The following is a 14,270-nucleotide window of genomic DNA, read 5'->3' as shown; positions in this document are numbered from 1 at the left end:
ATTACTTTGAGGTTTGAAATTAGCATTACCTGCCCAAGCTCAACCCCTTAGTTTTTTATTCCTTGGATTCCTAGGAATGTGCTAATTATATTAGGTGGTCAGATCTTGTTACGGCTGACCTTTAAAAAACCTGTTAGATCAGCTAATCTTGTAGTTTGCTTATTTTTGGGGCCCATGATCAGTGCAAACAGTTAGATTCAACACTTTGGTTAAATTGTGACAGAAATTCCACTTGCAGGTTACAAACTTGCAAGCTTTACATTAGCTAATCTTAACTGCTAAACAATTGCCTGGATGTCTCCAAGAGCATATATTTATTGCTCATGATACTAACCCCTCTGGTTCTGGCCACCACTGTTCTGTGGTCCAGCGATGCAGCCAGGAACCATGTGGTACCAGAGTGGCCAGTGGGTCGGGGTGGGGGCAATGGGGAGAAGCGGGAGCTGGGAAAGCAAGAAAATGGTGGTGGTGGCGGCGGCGGCAGGTGGGGGGCAAGTGGCAGTGAGCAGGCAGGCAGGTTGGAGCATGGGATCGGCGCTGGTGCCCTGGGGCCAAGACCAGCAGGGGCCCAGAGCGGGGCAGCAGGAGTGCAGGGCATGGGCTGGCAGGGGCTCTATGGAGCAAGGCTGAACTGCACCAGCAGGGAGAGGGGGGAGCTGGCCTGGCTCCATAGAGTCCCTGCCAGCCTGGGCCCTATGCTCCTGCTGTCCTGCCTTGGGCCTCCACTGGCCCTGGCCCTAGGGAACTGGCATGGACCCCATGCTCCTGCCTAGCTGTTGCTGTGCTCCTGCCCACTTGCTAGCACTCGCCCCTCCCACCTGCTGCCACTGCCATTGCCGTTTCCCCACTTTCCTGCCCACTGCCGCCACTTCTCACCACCCCCTTGCCTGCTCTCTGGCCACTCTGGCACCCTGTGGTTCCCAGCTGCATCACTGGGACAGCAGGACATGGCAGGTGCCAGCCCAGCTCCAAGGACTGGGGTGATTACCGGTAGTCCTCCTCTCCCCCCTGCATTTTTAGCTGAGTTGCACTCTCGGATGGAGGGAAGCAGGGAATAGCCCCTAGGCCACAATCCCATGTTGTGAAGGACAGATGCTTCTTACTCTGGGGTCTGTAATTTTCAGCCATTGAACCACAAAAGGTCACTACATCCCTTGGTCATCTGAACTGGAAGAGGTACTGTCTTACCGTGTTTTCCTACATACCATACTTCTTTCATTACCCTTTCCTCAAGTATACCATGTCTCTTTCCTTATACACACTACATTTAGAGTAGAAAAAGAAGAATAGCAAAATGGCTGTCATACTTAAACTAAGTAATATAAAACTAAAATGAAGTGTCAGCTTAAACAAAAATGGAATCTCAGTTCAGGCCAAGTCCTTACACCACCCTGCTCAAGCTGAATATCTTTACCCAAACGTGGATTATGTAAAAGGATACATGGTTATATAACAATGAATATATGTGATTATATAACAGCTAAATTAACTTCAATTTGACACTGGGGGTGGGTGGGGTAGGGCCAGGCAGGCCTTGTTCCTGTGGCTGCTGTCTCCTGCCACCAGCTTCTCCTGGGTCCTGCTGCTGCTGGTGCCTTGTGATCTATGACAGGCAGCCAGGGTCAGATAATTAGTTCTTAAAATTTTTTTAGGGGCCCCATGGGCCAGATAGAATGGCCTGTTGGGCTGGATCCAGCCTGCGGGCCATATTTTGCCTGCCCCTGCCCTAGGTGGATTGGGAATTACAAGGAAGAGATTTGGGAGGTTAGCAAGTTGTTTTCTTTTTAGTTTTTGTACTTCCATGTTTCATGAATTAAAAAATGCTCAGATCAGTTCTGTAGTTCCTTTTGTATGAGAGGTGCAGCAGTTCACCTGTGCAAATCATATAAGGAAACATCTCTGTTAGTGGGGGAACATGTTAACTGTATTTGCGAGAAGTTTTAGCGCTTTGTCTCAACAGTATTGCAAGATTCACAATCTAAATTACGGATTTTGAGCAAGACAGACACTAACCCTTGGTATACGACACTTAAGGCAAGGATACGCAAGGCTACTGACAAAAAGATACTAATAAGCCGGCTTTGTCAAAAACCAGAAACTGACTTCCTTTACTGTTTTAAATAAAAGAGCTTGTTCATCTTGTTCACCAATGAGTGGAAAACTGAGGCTACCCAGTATTGAGATCACATGCAAACTAGCAGAGCTTAACAACAGAACATAGAGTTGCTTGGTGCCTATAGCTTTTGCTCCAAAGTATAGGGTAGGGATGTAAGTACTGATTTTAAAAAACCCTCCATTTAACCTGGTGACATTACAATGGTTAAATGATTAATCGGTGGCGGGGGGAGAGGGACAGTACCTATAGCTAGGGTCTGGAGACCCCACTTGCACCTTCCTTGTGGCAGGTGGTGGGGAGTCTAGAAGTGGGTGCACTGGTATCTGCTGTAGGTACTAGTCCTCCCCCTCTGTTAGACCCCAACTCCATGCGGCGCCCAGTGACTAGGGAGACGACGGTCCAATTGCTCATGGATCCTGTTACTCGTTAGCCAGAGCAAGCAGGGAGCAAACACCAGCACGCATTGCTCACAACAGCTTTATTCAGAATGGAGACAGCTTTGGATAAGGGTCCCTCACAGACACACACAGCCCGTGAACCAGGGGACCTGCCCTGAACAATAGTTCTTTTCACATTTTATACACTTTGGTTCATACTTATTAACATTTACCCCGCCTATGTCCCTCCATCAGTTCCACCCATTTTTCCTCCTATCTCAAGCTCTGCCTCTGTTTACTGTTTGCTTCCTTAGGATGGTATTGCCTATGCATTTCATTCATTTACATGCCTCTCTGCTAAGAGTGCATGCATGAGACTTTGACCCCTGTCTTCTCCCAGTCAGTTGTGGTTTCTGGCTGGTTCTTCCTGGTTTCTTGCTGACTTCAGCACCATCTCAGAGGCTGTACTTCTGCTTTCTCTCCTAATGATAGCCGTTGATCTCTATCCTATTTTTACACAATGCATCATGCACTTGGCACCCTATCCTTTTGTTAGGAATCCACTTACTTAAGCATTAGCAAAGTTAGTTACTTTTAATATATCATCCAGCTGTGTAACCAGCAGCTTTTGCTGAGTCACAGGAAAAAGCCTTCATTCAGCTACACACTCAGTGCTCCCCAAAATCCATATTGTTACCCTACCACTGTCCTTTTGTAAGTCTAAAATAAAAGCCTCTTGACGTAAGTAGCTTGCCCAGCAGTGGGAGTTGTGTATGTGAAATGCAGTTTTTGTTAAGTCAGGACAAATTAAGAATACTAAAATATTGGTTAAAAACAGAAAAACAACAATGGTATTGGGCAAATAGAGACCCTCTAAAGCAAGGCGAGCCATACTAGAAATAGCTGTTAAGTAAGGTATAAGGTTGCTATAGAAATGTGTGAAATAAATAACCACAGGAAAAAATTGTGTATTAAGATAAAAAATGGAGTTAAGTAAATGAGACAGGTATACAGTTGGGAAGCCAGCTTTGGTTTATGGGTAGCCTGTTTTGAAGATCCTCAACATTGATCCTTGGACCAAGAGTCTACCCCAGGGGTGGGCAAAATATGGCCCACAGGGCCTGTAAAAAAATTTAGAAAATTTTTATCTGCCCCAGCTGTCTGTCAAAGATGCCAGCATCCAGCAGCAATAGGACCCAGGGCCTGCCTCCCAGCCGGAAGCCTCTGCTTAGCAGGGGCTTCTGGCCTGGGACTGTGGGGCTGGTTGTGCCTCCCTGCCCCGAGCAGGGAATTCAGGTAAGAAGGGAGTGGGGAGGCAGGAAGGTGGGGAAAATGGCAGCAGGGGGAGTGGAAGCGAGCGGAAGTGCAGGAGCGCATGGCCCATGCTGGTGTCCTGGGCAGGGCCCAGAGCGGGGCAGCAGGAGCATTGTGCGCAGGCTGTCAGGGGTCTATGGAGCTGGGCTGCACTGCGCCAGCTTGGAGGAAGGCGAGCTGGCTCCATAGAGTTCCATCCAGCTGGGACCCTGCGATCCTGCTGCCCACTCTGGACCCTGCTGGTGCTGGCCCCAGGGCACTGGCGTGGGTCCCATGCTCCTGCCCAGTTGCCACATGCCTGCCTCGCACATCCGGTCTGAGCAGTGGCAGTAGTGGGGAGCAAGCTGCTGCTCAGTGCAGGGGAGAAGGAGCCCTCCCCCTCCCCCCTTCGCTGCTGGCATTCCCTGAGGCAGCCACCCAGAGCCCACGCAGGGCTGTCTTGCCTCTCCGCCATGTCCCCACCACTCATGGGGCAGTGGTGGCAATGGAGAGCAGGCACAGGAAGCCCCACGTGGCTCCAAGCAGCTGCTCCTTTGCCACCGGCCCTGTGCTGTCCAGTGCGGTAGCAGTGGCTGTGTGGAGCAGCCACATTGGGCAGCACAGAGCCAGCAGCGAAGGAGCTGCATCAGAGCCTAGCGCAAAGTGGGCTTCCCCGGCAAACCGTGCCTAGCAGTGGTAATGAGTGGGGGCGTTTTCATCCACCCCAGCAGTAGTTTGTGCCCCACTCCTGCTGCCGCTGCCACTCAGCCTGATGGGCAAGGCCGGAGCCGGCGCGGGGCCCAGGCTAGCAGTGGCAGTGAGGAACAAACTGTAGCTGAGCGTTTGGGAGAAGTGGCCCCTCCCCTCACATTGCCTGGGGCAGCACTCCTATGGCATCTGTGTGGAGCCCATGTGGGGCTGCCTGTCCCTGCTCTGTGTTGCCACCGCTGCCCCACAGGTAGTGGGGACAGGGAGGAGAGGCAAGACAGCTCTGCATGGGCTCTGGGCACCTGCCACAGGGAGCACCAGAGGGGACCGCTTTTCCCCTGCACTGAGCAGCAGCTTGTTCCCTGTCGCTGATGCTGCTTTACCGGATGGGTGAGTGTGAGGAGCACAGAGTTGGGGCTGCTTGCAGTCATCCCCATCTGTCACGGGGCTGGGGCAGGTGGGGCTGGGAACGAGCAGGCATGTGGCAGCTGAACGGGAGCCATGGCTTCCGCTGCTGGTAGTTACATGTGGGTGGCAAGGCGGTTCTGGGAGTGAGGCAGCTTGGGTCTGTGTGCCATGCCCCGTCCCCCTCCCGCCACCATGGCTGAGCCTGGTAAGGTGCTGCCCACACCAGGCTTGGCAGGACCCTCCACCCCCACCTGCGGATGGGAGCAGGGGGATGTGGGCAGGGAAATGCCTGGGGCAGAGGAGGGAGAAGCTCTGTTGCTTGCTCCTAGGAAAGGCATCAGAGCCCCTTCTTTCTGGGCAGCCTCAACTGGGTCTCCCTGGGCCACCACCTGCACAGCCACCTCCCCTGCAGGGTCCCCAGGTGCCCCAGCCCCATTCAATCCTCGCAACCCTACCCCCCCATAAAAATTAAATTTTAAATCTGTAAATTATACAGTTTGCAGGTCCAAAGTATAAAAAGGTTGGGAACCCCTGCCAGCCCACACCTCATGCTCCTATCGCCTTACTCCAGGCCCCACAGGCCCTGCGGTCCTCCACACCTGCTCACTTCCGCTCTCCCCCACCTCTGCTGTTACTTTCCCAACTTGCCTGCCCACCTGCTGGCCAATCTGTACCCCATGGCTCCCATACCCACCCCATAACTCTGGACACCCATGCACACCTCACACAATATACAAGATGTTAGACCCCGACTCCATGCAGTGCCCAATGACTAGGGAGACAATGGATCGGTGCCATCACGCATCACCTGCACACATTGCTCGTCAACAGCTTTATTCAAAATGGAGACAGCTTCAGGCCAGCTCCAACAAACTGGGGAGCTGCCATGAACACTAGTTCTTCCCATATTATGCACCTTGGTTTATGCTTATTAACATTTACCCCACCTTTTTCCCTCCTTTGTTCCACGCATATTCCCCTCCTGTCTTAAGATCTGCCTCTGTTTACTGTTTATTTCATTAGCATTGAATTACGTATGCATTTCACTTATTTGCATGTCTTTATGCTATGAGTGCATGCCTAAAACCCTGACCCCTGCTTCTTTCGGTCATTTGTGGTCTCTTGCTGATTTCTTCTCCATCTCCAAGGTCTTGCTTCTGCTTTGTCTCCTAACGATAGCCGGTGGTCTTCATCCTGTTCTTCTTACACAATGAGCTATATATCTTACAACATTACTACACTGTTAGGAGAATGCTTGCCTAAGCATCTTGCAATATTCCTTTTAACATACTATTCTGCCTTGTGGTTAGCAGCTTTGCTAGGCCACAGATTATAGCCTTTTATTCAGCTGCAAATCCAATGCTACCTAAGATCCAAATACTGTCACCCTAACACAAGTAAGACTGCATTTTGAGCTTTTATTCAATCACTTCTACATATACAGCACAAACGCAAGCAAATCAGATGGAAAAAAATATATATATTGTTTTAATTACATTAAAATATACTATTATGGGTATTTTGATTTTTAGTATATATATATATTTTTCCCCCCTAAGTTGGCAAACCCTCTTTCCCAAATGAGTACTTCTTGGGGCAAGGGGAGGGACTTCTGGTGGCAAAGGTCAGAGGTTAAGGGGGTGGGACTTCTGGTCCCAAGGTGGTGACCAGGGGGCAGAGCATGTGTCAAGAGGCGGGCTAACCATGCGGGTCCTTGACAGCTTGCCAAAACTCGGTAAGTGGCCCTCCACCCAAAATAATTGCCTGCTCCTGGTCTACCCTGTGCAGAATTTAGATGTCATAGTTGGGAAGCCCTGGACAAGATTTCACGGACTGATCAACCACTGATGTCATGTTCATTATTTCATAGGGTGGTAAACATGTATGTTGATCTGCAGGGATCTGCATTTTCCATTTCCCATGGAAAAACAGAGTAAACCACGGATTTCTTATTTTACCTGAGAAGCCCATGGATTTTTAAGTTTTGCAACAAGCCCTCTGTTGGCTGACAGAATTCCAGCCTGCAGAGGGCTGGGAGGGAGTGGGAGGAGGGTGGTCAGGCAGGGGCATCATGTGCATATACATGCACATGGCCCCTGGAGGCCTGGAGATTAGCTCCAGGAGGTAAGTAGGTTGGAGGTGTGTGTGAGAGAATTAAGCCCCTGTAGGGTGGGAGAGTTGGGTGGGGCTGGGACTGGAGCTACTGCCCAGCCAGGTGGTGCGTAGGGCTTGGGGCCTGAGGCTGCAATGTGTGGCTGCAGGACCCCAGTGGGGAGCAGGACAGTGTTGCAAGGAAAATTAAATCTGGTGGGGTCAAGTTGACCGAACTCCCAGAAGTCTTTTTGAGATGATTCAGTTAATGATTGGCAATGATTGGCCTAAAGTTAGCCCCAATAAAATGCCAGGGAACCTCAAGAGCAATAGAACCATAAATAAAACCATAATATGGTGACCATTGGAACTAATTAGTGTGGGAACAGGAAAATAACAGGAAAATATTCCAGATGTGTAAGGCTGTGTTGTTGTAAATTTAGGATCTATAAGCCAAATATATGACAAGCTTCGCTAGCATTAGTGATGATGATGTCATTAAATGGTTACATAGCAACAAGCAGGCGAGATGTTTGTTGTTCGCGGTTTGTACCATCTGCATGGATTTCCAAGAGAAAAGATCAAGTCCTTGGAATTGGGGCAGTGCAGCCCAGTTAGACCTGGAATTCTTGAGGCAGCTCTCAAAGGCGGTACACTCAAGGGACATGGTTGTCATGGGTAACTTAAACTACCCTAACATCTGCTGGGAGGAGCAATCAGCTAGATCTGCCCATTCACGTAAGTTCCTAACCAGCATAGAGGACCTCACCTAACGCAGGAGGTATACAGTACCACTAGAGGAAATGCCTTACTGGTCTTAGTGCTTGCTACAGGGGATGACCTGGTGGGTGATCTGCAGATATAGGGTAACCTAGGGGATAGCAACCACCAATTGTTAGAATTCACTATCTAGCGAAAGGTGGGAAGGGTAATTAGTAGGGCAGAAGTGCTAGGCTTCAGGAAGACTAACTCCAACAAGCTTAGGAGATTAGTAAGTGAGGCACTGAAGGGCAAGAGCATTGTGAGATCAGAGTCCTGGAATGGTGAGCTTTCCTTAAGGGAATGATCCTTCAGACACAAAAGGGGACCATCTCAGTGCACATAAAGGAAGACAAAAGAGCCAAGAAACCCTCTTGGCTCAATAGGGAAATCCAGGAGAGCCTAGCGGGGAAAAGAGGCATAGAGACTATGGAAGCAGAGGATGGCCATAAAGGAGGAGTATACCTGCTTGGCTCACACTTGCAGGGAATCGGATAGGAAGGCCAAAGCAGAAATGGAACTCAGGCTGGCAACAAAGACAACAAAAAGTCCTTCTTTAGGTACATAAGGAGCAAAAAGAAGGTGCATGATAACATAGGGCCCGTACAGGACAGACTAGGGCAACTGGTAACAGGAGGGAAAAAGCTGAGCTCCTAAATGAGCTCTTTTCATTGTATTCCTGAACATGGATAGACATATCTCCCAAAGGGGCTATAGCAGGGGTGGGAAAAATGTGGCCCGGGGGCCAGATGTGACCCGCCAGGCCATTCTATCCAGCCTGCGGGGCCCCTAAAAATTTTAGAAAATTAATATTTATCTGCCCCTGGCTGCCTATCATGCTGCCCTTGGCTTGCCAAATCTCAGTAAGCGGCCCTCTTCCCAAAATAATTGCCTGCCCCTGGGCTATAGACAGGCACAAGAGAGACTCCAACCGACCAACAGTTAGCACTGACCTAGTGAAGGGGCATTTGGAGAGGCATATGAGCGAACCTTAAACCCTGAAATCCTTGGGTAAAAGATTTTCCTTGAGTCTGGACTAAGAACAAACCTGAGTGTGAAAAAATACAGGCAGAGGTATTAATTACAGGTCCTGACCTAATTAAGCCCCCAAAAACATATACATTTCCCCAGCAGGCAAAGAATAGTATTAAAATGCATTTAAAAGCCTAATGTAGCAAGGAATGGTTACTCAACAAGAAATGCCCCCTTGTGGCCTGTCCTTAAGCCTCATGAAAAAAACTTAGAAAATGACTGTCAGGACTCATAGTAGAGATGATATCTTGCATTACACCAACAAGATTTTTGCAAAAAAAGTCTTTAATCGCAGGCTTTTGGGCACAAACACCCTTCATCTGACATTGGAGAAAAGATTGTAAAAGTTCTCCTGGGTAGAAATGAAAGTACATATTTCAGAGGATTTCACAGAGGAGTCAATAGATGTAAGATTCCTCTGGGCAGTCAGTTCATAGCTGGTGTGGAGCTTCTTACCTCCTGTGAGGATCTGTGATGATGCATATTACCTTGAAAAAAGGCAGGAGCAGGATCTTAGGTTTTAGGTGGTCACAGTTGCTTCCTGCTTGGGAAAATATGAAGATTTCATTTTAAAAATTGACTAAAATTCAGTCTCTTCCATGTGTCAGGTACCTAGGTTGTAGCTGTATTGGTCTAAAGGAAAAGGCAATTAGGACTCATAGTGCATGTTCCTATCTTGTTATGCGTCTTAAGGGAACGTTGTGGTTGTCTTACTGTTTATTTCCAATTTCCCAGGATGAATGTGCCTGTCTATGCTAACCGTAGACCCTTGAATGCTAAAATGCTGAGAACATGAATCTCCTTGCTGTTTCACCAGACTTTAGAAACCAATTAGCCCTTGCATCTTAGCTGCTGACCTATATGAGAATTAAAATTGCCTAGAACTACAGCACTTCTTACATTATAAAAGTACCAAATTCAATTTCAAAGTTTTATTAACATGGAGTTAAGACTGCCTAATGCAAACTTACAACCTTCCAGAAAGCTGAGTGCAGCAAAACTCAAATTTCTCAAACAAGGGAAGACCTTGGCTCTTATCTTTTTGAACAGTGTTTCAACATGCCTGTGATAGTGTCCCTCTGTTTTACTTACCATACACCTAAACCTACATTTGCCATACACATAAACACTTAGCAGACAGTGTCATGTTTATGGAGCAGGTTAAATTTTACAACCTTTCACAACCTTCGCTCCGAGGCGCTTGATACCATCTTGTATATTCTTTCATTTACCCATCATTAAATCCACAGCTATTTCCCATCTAATTCTTGATGGTCTCCATGGCACAAAAACCTCAGTCCCACTTTTGACAAGCTGCAAAATGAAGTGCTGAAATGAGGGGTGCACATGCTTCGGTCCTTTCATTGCATACTTGGATTAGGTGGAGATTGCTTCACGTCACACCATCGCTCTTGTCATGCTGCTGCAGCTCCTCTTTTCCATCATTTCATAGGTACATTTGAATGTGGCTGAAATGCTTCAGATAACTTCCAGTGGCTGTTGTAAACTCTGAAAGGAATGAACAGGGGAGTCAGCCAACTTAAGGTTCCTAGCTTTCTGTAGTTTGAGTTTTTCTGAAATCAGTGTTCTGGAAGGACAGGATACCCCCCTCCCCCCCCAACCCCACCCCAGAAAAATGTAACTGTGTGTTAGCAAAATTCTGTATTGTTGAAAAGGAGTAAACTTGGAACTCCCAGTAAGGTAATCCATGTGCTTTAAAATGCCATCATGTTATGAAATCACAATTAAGCTAATTGCTTATGGCACCATCTTAGAAACCTGTATTCTGACAATGGAATTGCAATTTAGTGATTGAAGTATGTCAAGAATGAAGTAGCAAACTAGAATAGAAAAGGAACAAATACAGTTCTGTTAAAATTTATAAATCAGTGACGTGCAACTTCTTTTTATTTCCTTTTACTAGAACTTTTGTTTGTTATTCTGTGGACTGTATGAAGCCTGGAGTTGTCCTTTGTGAATTAGCACGTAAGTATTTGTTCTAATGTTATACTTGTTTATGATCTTGGTCAGTGAGTTTGTGATTTGTTATTTTGCAGTTAATTTCAAACCAAAATAATTTCCCTGTTTTTCTCAAAAAAAAAAAAAAAAATGCAGGGTAAGGAAAAGAGCATAAGTATGTTGCTCAGAGTTGAGAACATTTTTAAAGTGAGGTTTTTTTGCTGCTTAATGTAATGCCATTCTTTCTCTTGGTATTGAAGAAGATATGCAATTGCATGGTCCTCTGGTATAATACAGTGCATACTAACACTACCGTTGCTTTCTATCTGTTTCAAAGCTTTTCCATTAATCTTAACCTAAATATCTTCTCTATAAATAGATATATAATATCTAGAAATATAGTTAGTCAAAACTGTTACAGGTATAAGAAATGGGTAAGTTATACTTTTTGTCATGGGCAGATCCTTCGTGATTGTGGGAAAGTAATTTAGCCAGTCTCAATCTTCCTTTCTATTTTAAAAAATAATGAATATTCAACTACCTGACATGGATTATGAGAAGCTTCTTTACTTTGAAGAACTTCATTGTTACAGTGAAAAATGACATTATTGTTAATCTCTTAAACAAAACAAACTTGAGCGGCATTTTTATTTAATTTAAGAATTTTTATCTTTTATTTAGTAAAAGCACTAAAAATAAAATGTGATTGCAGCATAGATTTCATAGACGTGAGGGGCTGGAAGGGACCTTGTGAGATCGAGTCCAGCCACTCTGCCAGAGGCAGGAAGTCTGCAGAGATCAAATGATCCCAACAAGATAAACATCCAAATGTCTTTTGAATGAGTTCAGAGTAGGTGCTTGCACCACCTCTGGGGGGAGTCTGTTCCAGACCCACTTGGACTGTAAAGAAGTTTTTCCTTATATCGAGTTTGAATCTGCCTTCTAGAAGTTTGTGGCTGTTAGACTGTTATCCCTTGGGAGCCCTGGTGAACAAGTGTTCTCCCAGATCCTGATGCCACCTGCCTTATATACCTTTATGCTGCCACCAAGTCCCCCCTGAGCCTTCTTTTTGCCAGGCTGAAGAGTCCCATGTCCCTCAGCCTCTCCTTGTAAGGCTTGATCTCTTGACCTTTGATCAAATGGGTGGCTCTCCTCTGGACTCTCTTGAGCTTATCCACATCCCTCCTGAAGTGGGGGCCCAAAACTTCCTTGGGCGGGTGGAAAACTGATGCAAAGTAATAGTTTAGGAGATTGGCCTTTTCTTGGGCATCAGATATCAGCTGCCCCATATCGGTCAGTCTCTCAGGGGACCAATGTTGCTTTTGTTCTTCTTCTGACTTCCCACGTATCTGAAGAATGACTTTTTGTTATCCTTGATTCTGGTGGCTCGCCTGAGTTCGGTTACTGCTTTGGCTTTTCTGGACTGCTCCCTACAGGTACGGGCTAGTGCTGAATACTCCTCCTTGGTGATGATTCCAGTTTTCCATCTGGTGTCAGCTTTTCTCTCTTGTTTCAGGAGACCCAGAAGTTCGCTGTTGAGCCAAGAGTGTCAAGTGAGAGTGGCTGTGGCCTCCCAACTGGCCTATCCCATGGTAGTGGGGAGGGGCGGGGGCTCAGTGAGTCACCTGCAACAGAAAGCCTGCCAAATTCAGAAGCCCCTGTTGGGTCCCAATCCACCAGAGCCTGTGGTTGAACAAATTGTTTGCTGTTTGGGCCACAGCCCCAGTCACACCAAGAACGGAGGCAAGCTGAACGAGAAGCCCTCCTTGGGCAACTCGGGCAACTCAGGGAAGGGTGTTGTGGCTCCATTTTAACAGATTGCGGTGATGGGATGTAGTGGACAAAAATAGCATGCAGCTAGTAAGGGAGCACTAGAAAAAGTAAACATGGAGAAGTGTTCAACTTCTCTTCCTCATTTTATTGAGGTTTGCCAAGATATTGTTCTTTCCCTTTACTTTCCCCAAATGCTTAGTAATTTGATTGTAGTTATGTTGTTGTTTGGTTATGGCAATTTGGTAGGTCTCCAGGACACTTTCAAAATGCTTGTTAGGAAGGGATGGAGGAAGCCATGAGCTTGAGTTGTACAAATTACCAGTTTGCTCAAAGGATGAGCATGACCTTGTGAGGGGGATAAGGCAAAATGCTGCGTTTATTGACTATAATATTCAAAAGAGCGCTTATACATGTACACACACACTCCCAATCACACTGCAGATGTTCTAGTTATGAAAGTCTGTTGCTCAGTACTGCACTAGGTGGCCAGCCTAGGGGTATGAGATAAGGAGCAGGCATACAGATGCGCCTGTGCTCCAGTGAAGTTTGCAGTGTTACCCAATTTCTTGATGCTAAGTCCCCTTTTATAGGGGGTACCAAGTCTTTGTTTAAACTTGTGGTACTTTTCCATACGTTAGTCTCATCCATCATTGTCTGAAGTGTTGCTCTTCAATCACTCTGCTTATAACAATCCTTTGTTATCACCGGTGTAGGCTGTGTCAGTCTCAAAGGTGTTACCAGATTTGCCCATCACTTTGGGGTGTGCTCTTTTATTATGGATATGTTTCTAGGATCTTTGTAATTCTATCAGTGTGCTGCTTGTGTACTAGTATTTCTATATGGAGCTGTATCTCTCCCTTCTGCAAGTCCTCACCCCTAAGGGAGCTATCTTGCAGGACTCAGTTCAATGGGGTTGGGTTCCTCCAGCCACCAAATCAGTCACATACATACAAACACACACAGATTAACGTGACATGCCTGACCCAGCTGGGTTGATCAGCATGGACAGGCTGACACCCTCATATGCCTGGAATCAGTTCATTAAGGTAACAATAAATTGCAGTCAGGCACAAGCACACAGGTAAACAGAATGCCTCTGAATCTGGCTGGGTGTCCAGCTGATATCCTCATGGGCCAGCATTCAGTTCATTAGGGCACATCTGAGCCAAACTGGGTCACCTTATGTGTCTTAAACTCAGCACGTCCCAATCTTTTGCCCTAACTGTCCTAGTAGTGGTAGCCTCTTGATGAGCAGACCCCACAGTGTTTTTGGGCTTCACAAGGATCTTTGGCTTAGGTAAAAGAAGCATTGCTGCAGACCAAGTGGGGAAGGGGAAGTAGAGAAGGAAAAATGTACCCAGTTATCAGCAGTTTGACTATGAAAGTTATTTATTGCTAAGTATATGGAATTTATAATGGTACTAGTAGTAATAGGGGAAAAAAGGGAAAAAACAAAAACAATTACAATATTAGCTTGGTTTCATTGAGTATTTGGGGAAACCTAGCTTAAGCTTAACTAATAAAATTAGGTACAGAAATCTATGCCTAGAGGGAAAAAGAGGAAGAGAGCGAGCGAGAGCTGGGATCTCACCATTCCAATGCACTCGGGTTGTTTGCTGACAGGTAAAGTTCTTAGCACGATTGTTGAAGGTTAAACAGACAACATAAAGAGGCAATTTGTTTCTTTCAGCTTTGCAAGACCAACAGCGGATGGTGTCAGAGAGATTTCTCCCTCTTGAAGCACACTGTTTTCT

At 46.6% G+C, this 14,270-nt stretch overlaps 1 protein-coding gene across 1 annotated transcript in view; it reads left to right on the top strand.

Annotated features, from left to right (window-relative positions):
* The window catches only part of KIAA1551 (KIAA1551 ortholog), a 59,876-nt gene that overhangs the window by 19,651 nt on the left and 25,955 nt on the right, over positions 1-14,270 (top strand). The window contains exon 2 of the mRNA XM_019515475.1: positions 10,709-10,770. The gene's annotated coding sequence lies outside the window, so the exon portion shown is untranslated. The remainder of the gene's footprint in view (positions 1-10,708; positions 10,771-14,270) is intronic.

The sequence above is a fragment of the Gavialis gangeticus genome, unplaced genomic scaffold (genome assembly GCF_001723915.1).
Source record: "Gavialis gangeticus isolate Ggan-Ray unplaced genomic scaffold, GavGan_comp1, whole genome shotgun sequence".
In the NCBI taxonomy this organism is placed as follows: Eukaryota; Metazoa; Chordata; order Crocodylia; family Gavialidae; genus Gavialis; species Gavialis gangeticus.
Note: the sequence above shows the minus strand (reverse complement) of the source record. Positions and strands in the feature narration are given on the sequence as shown.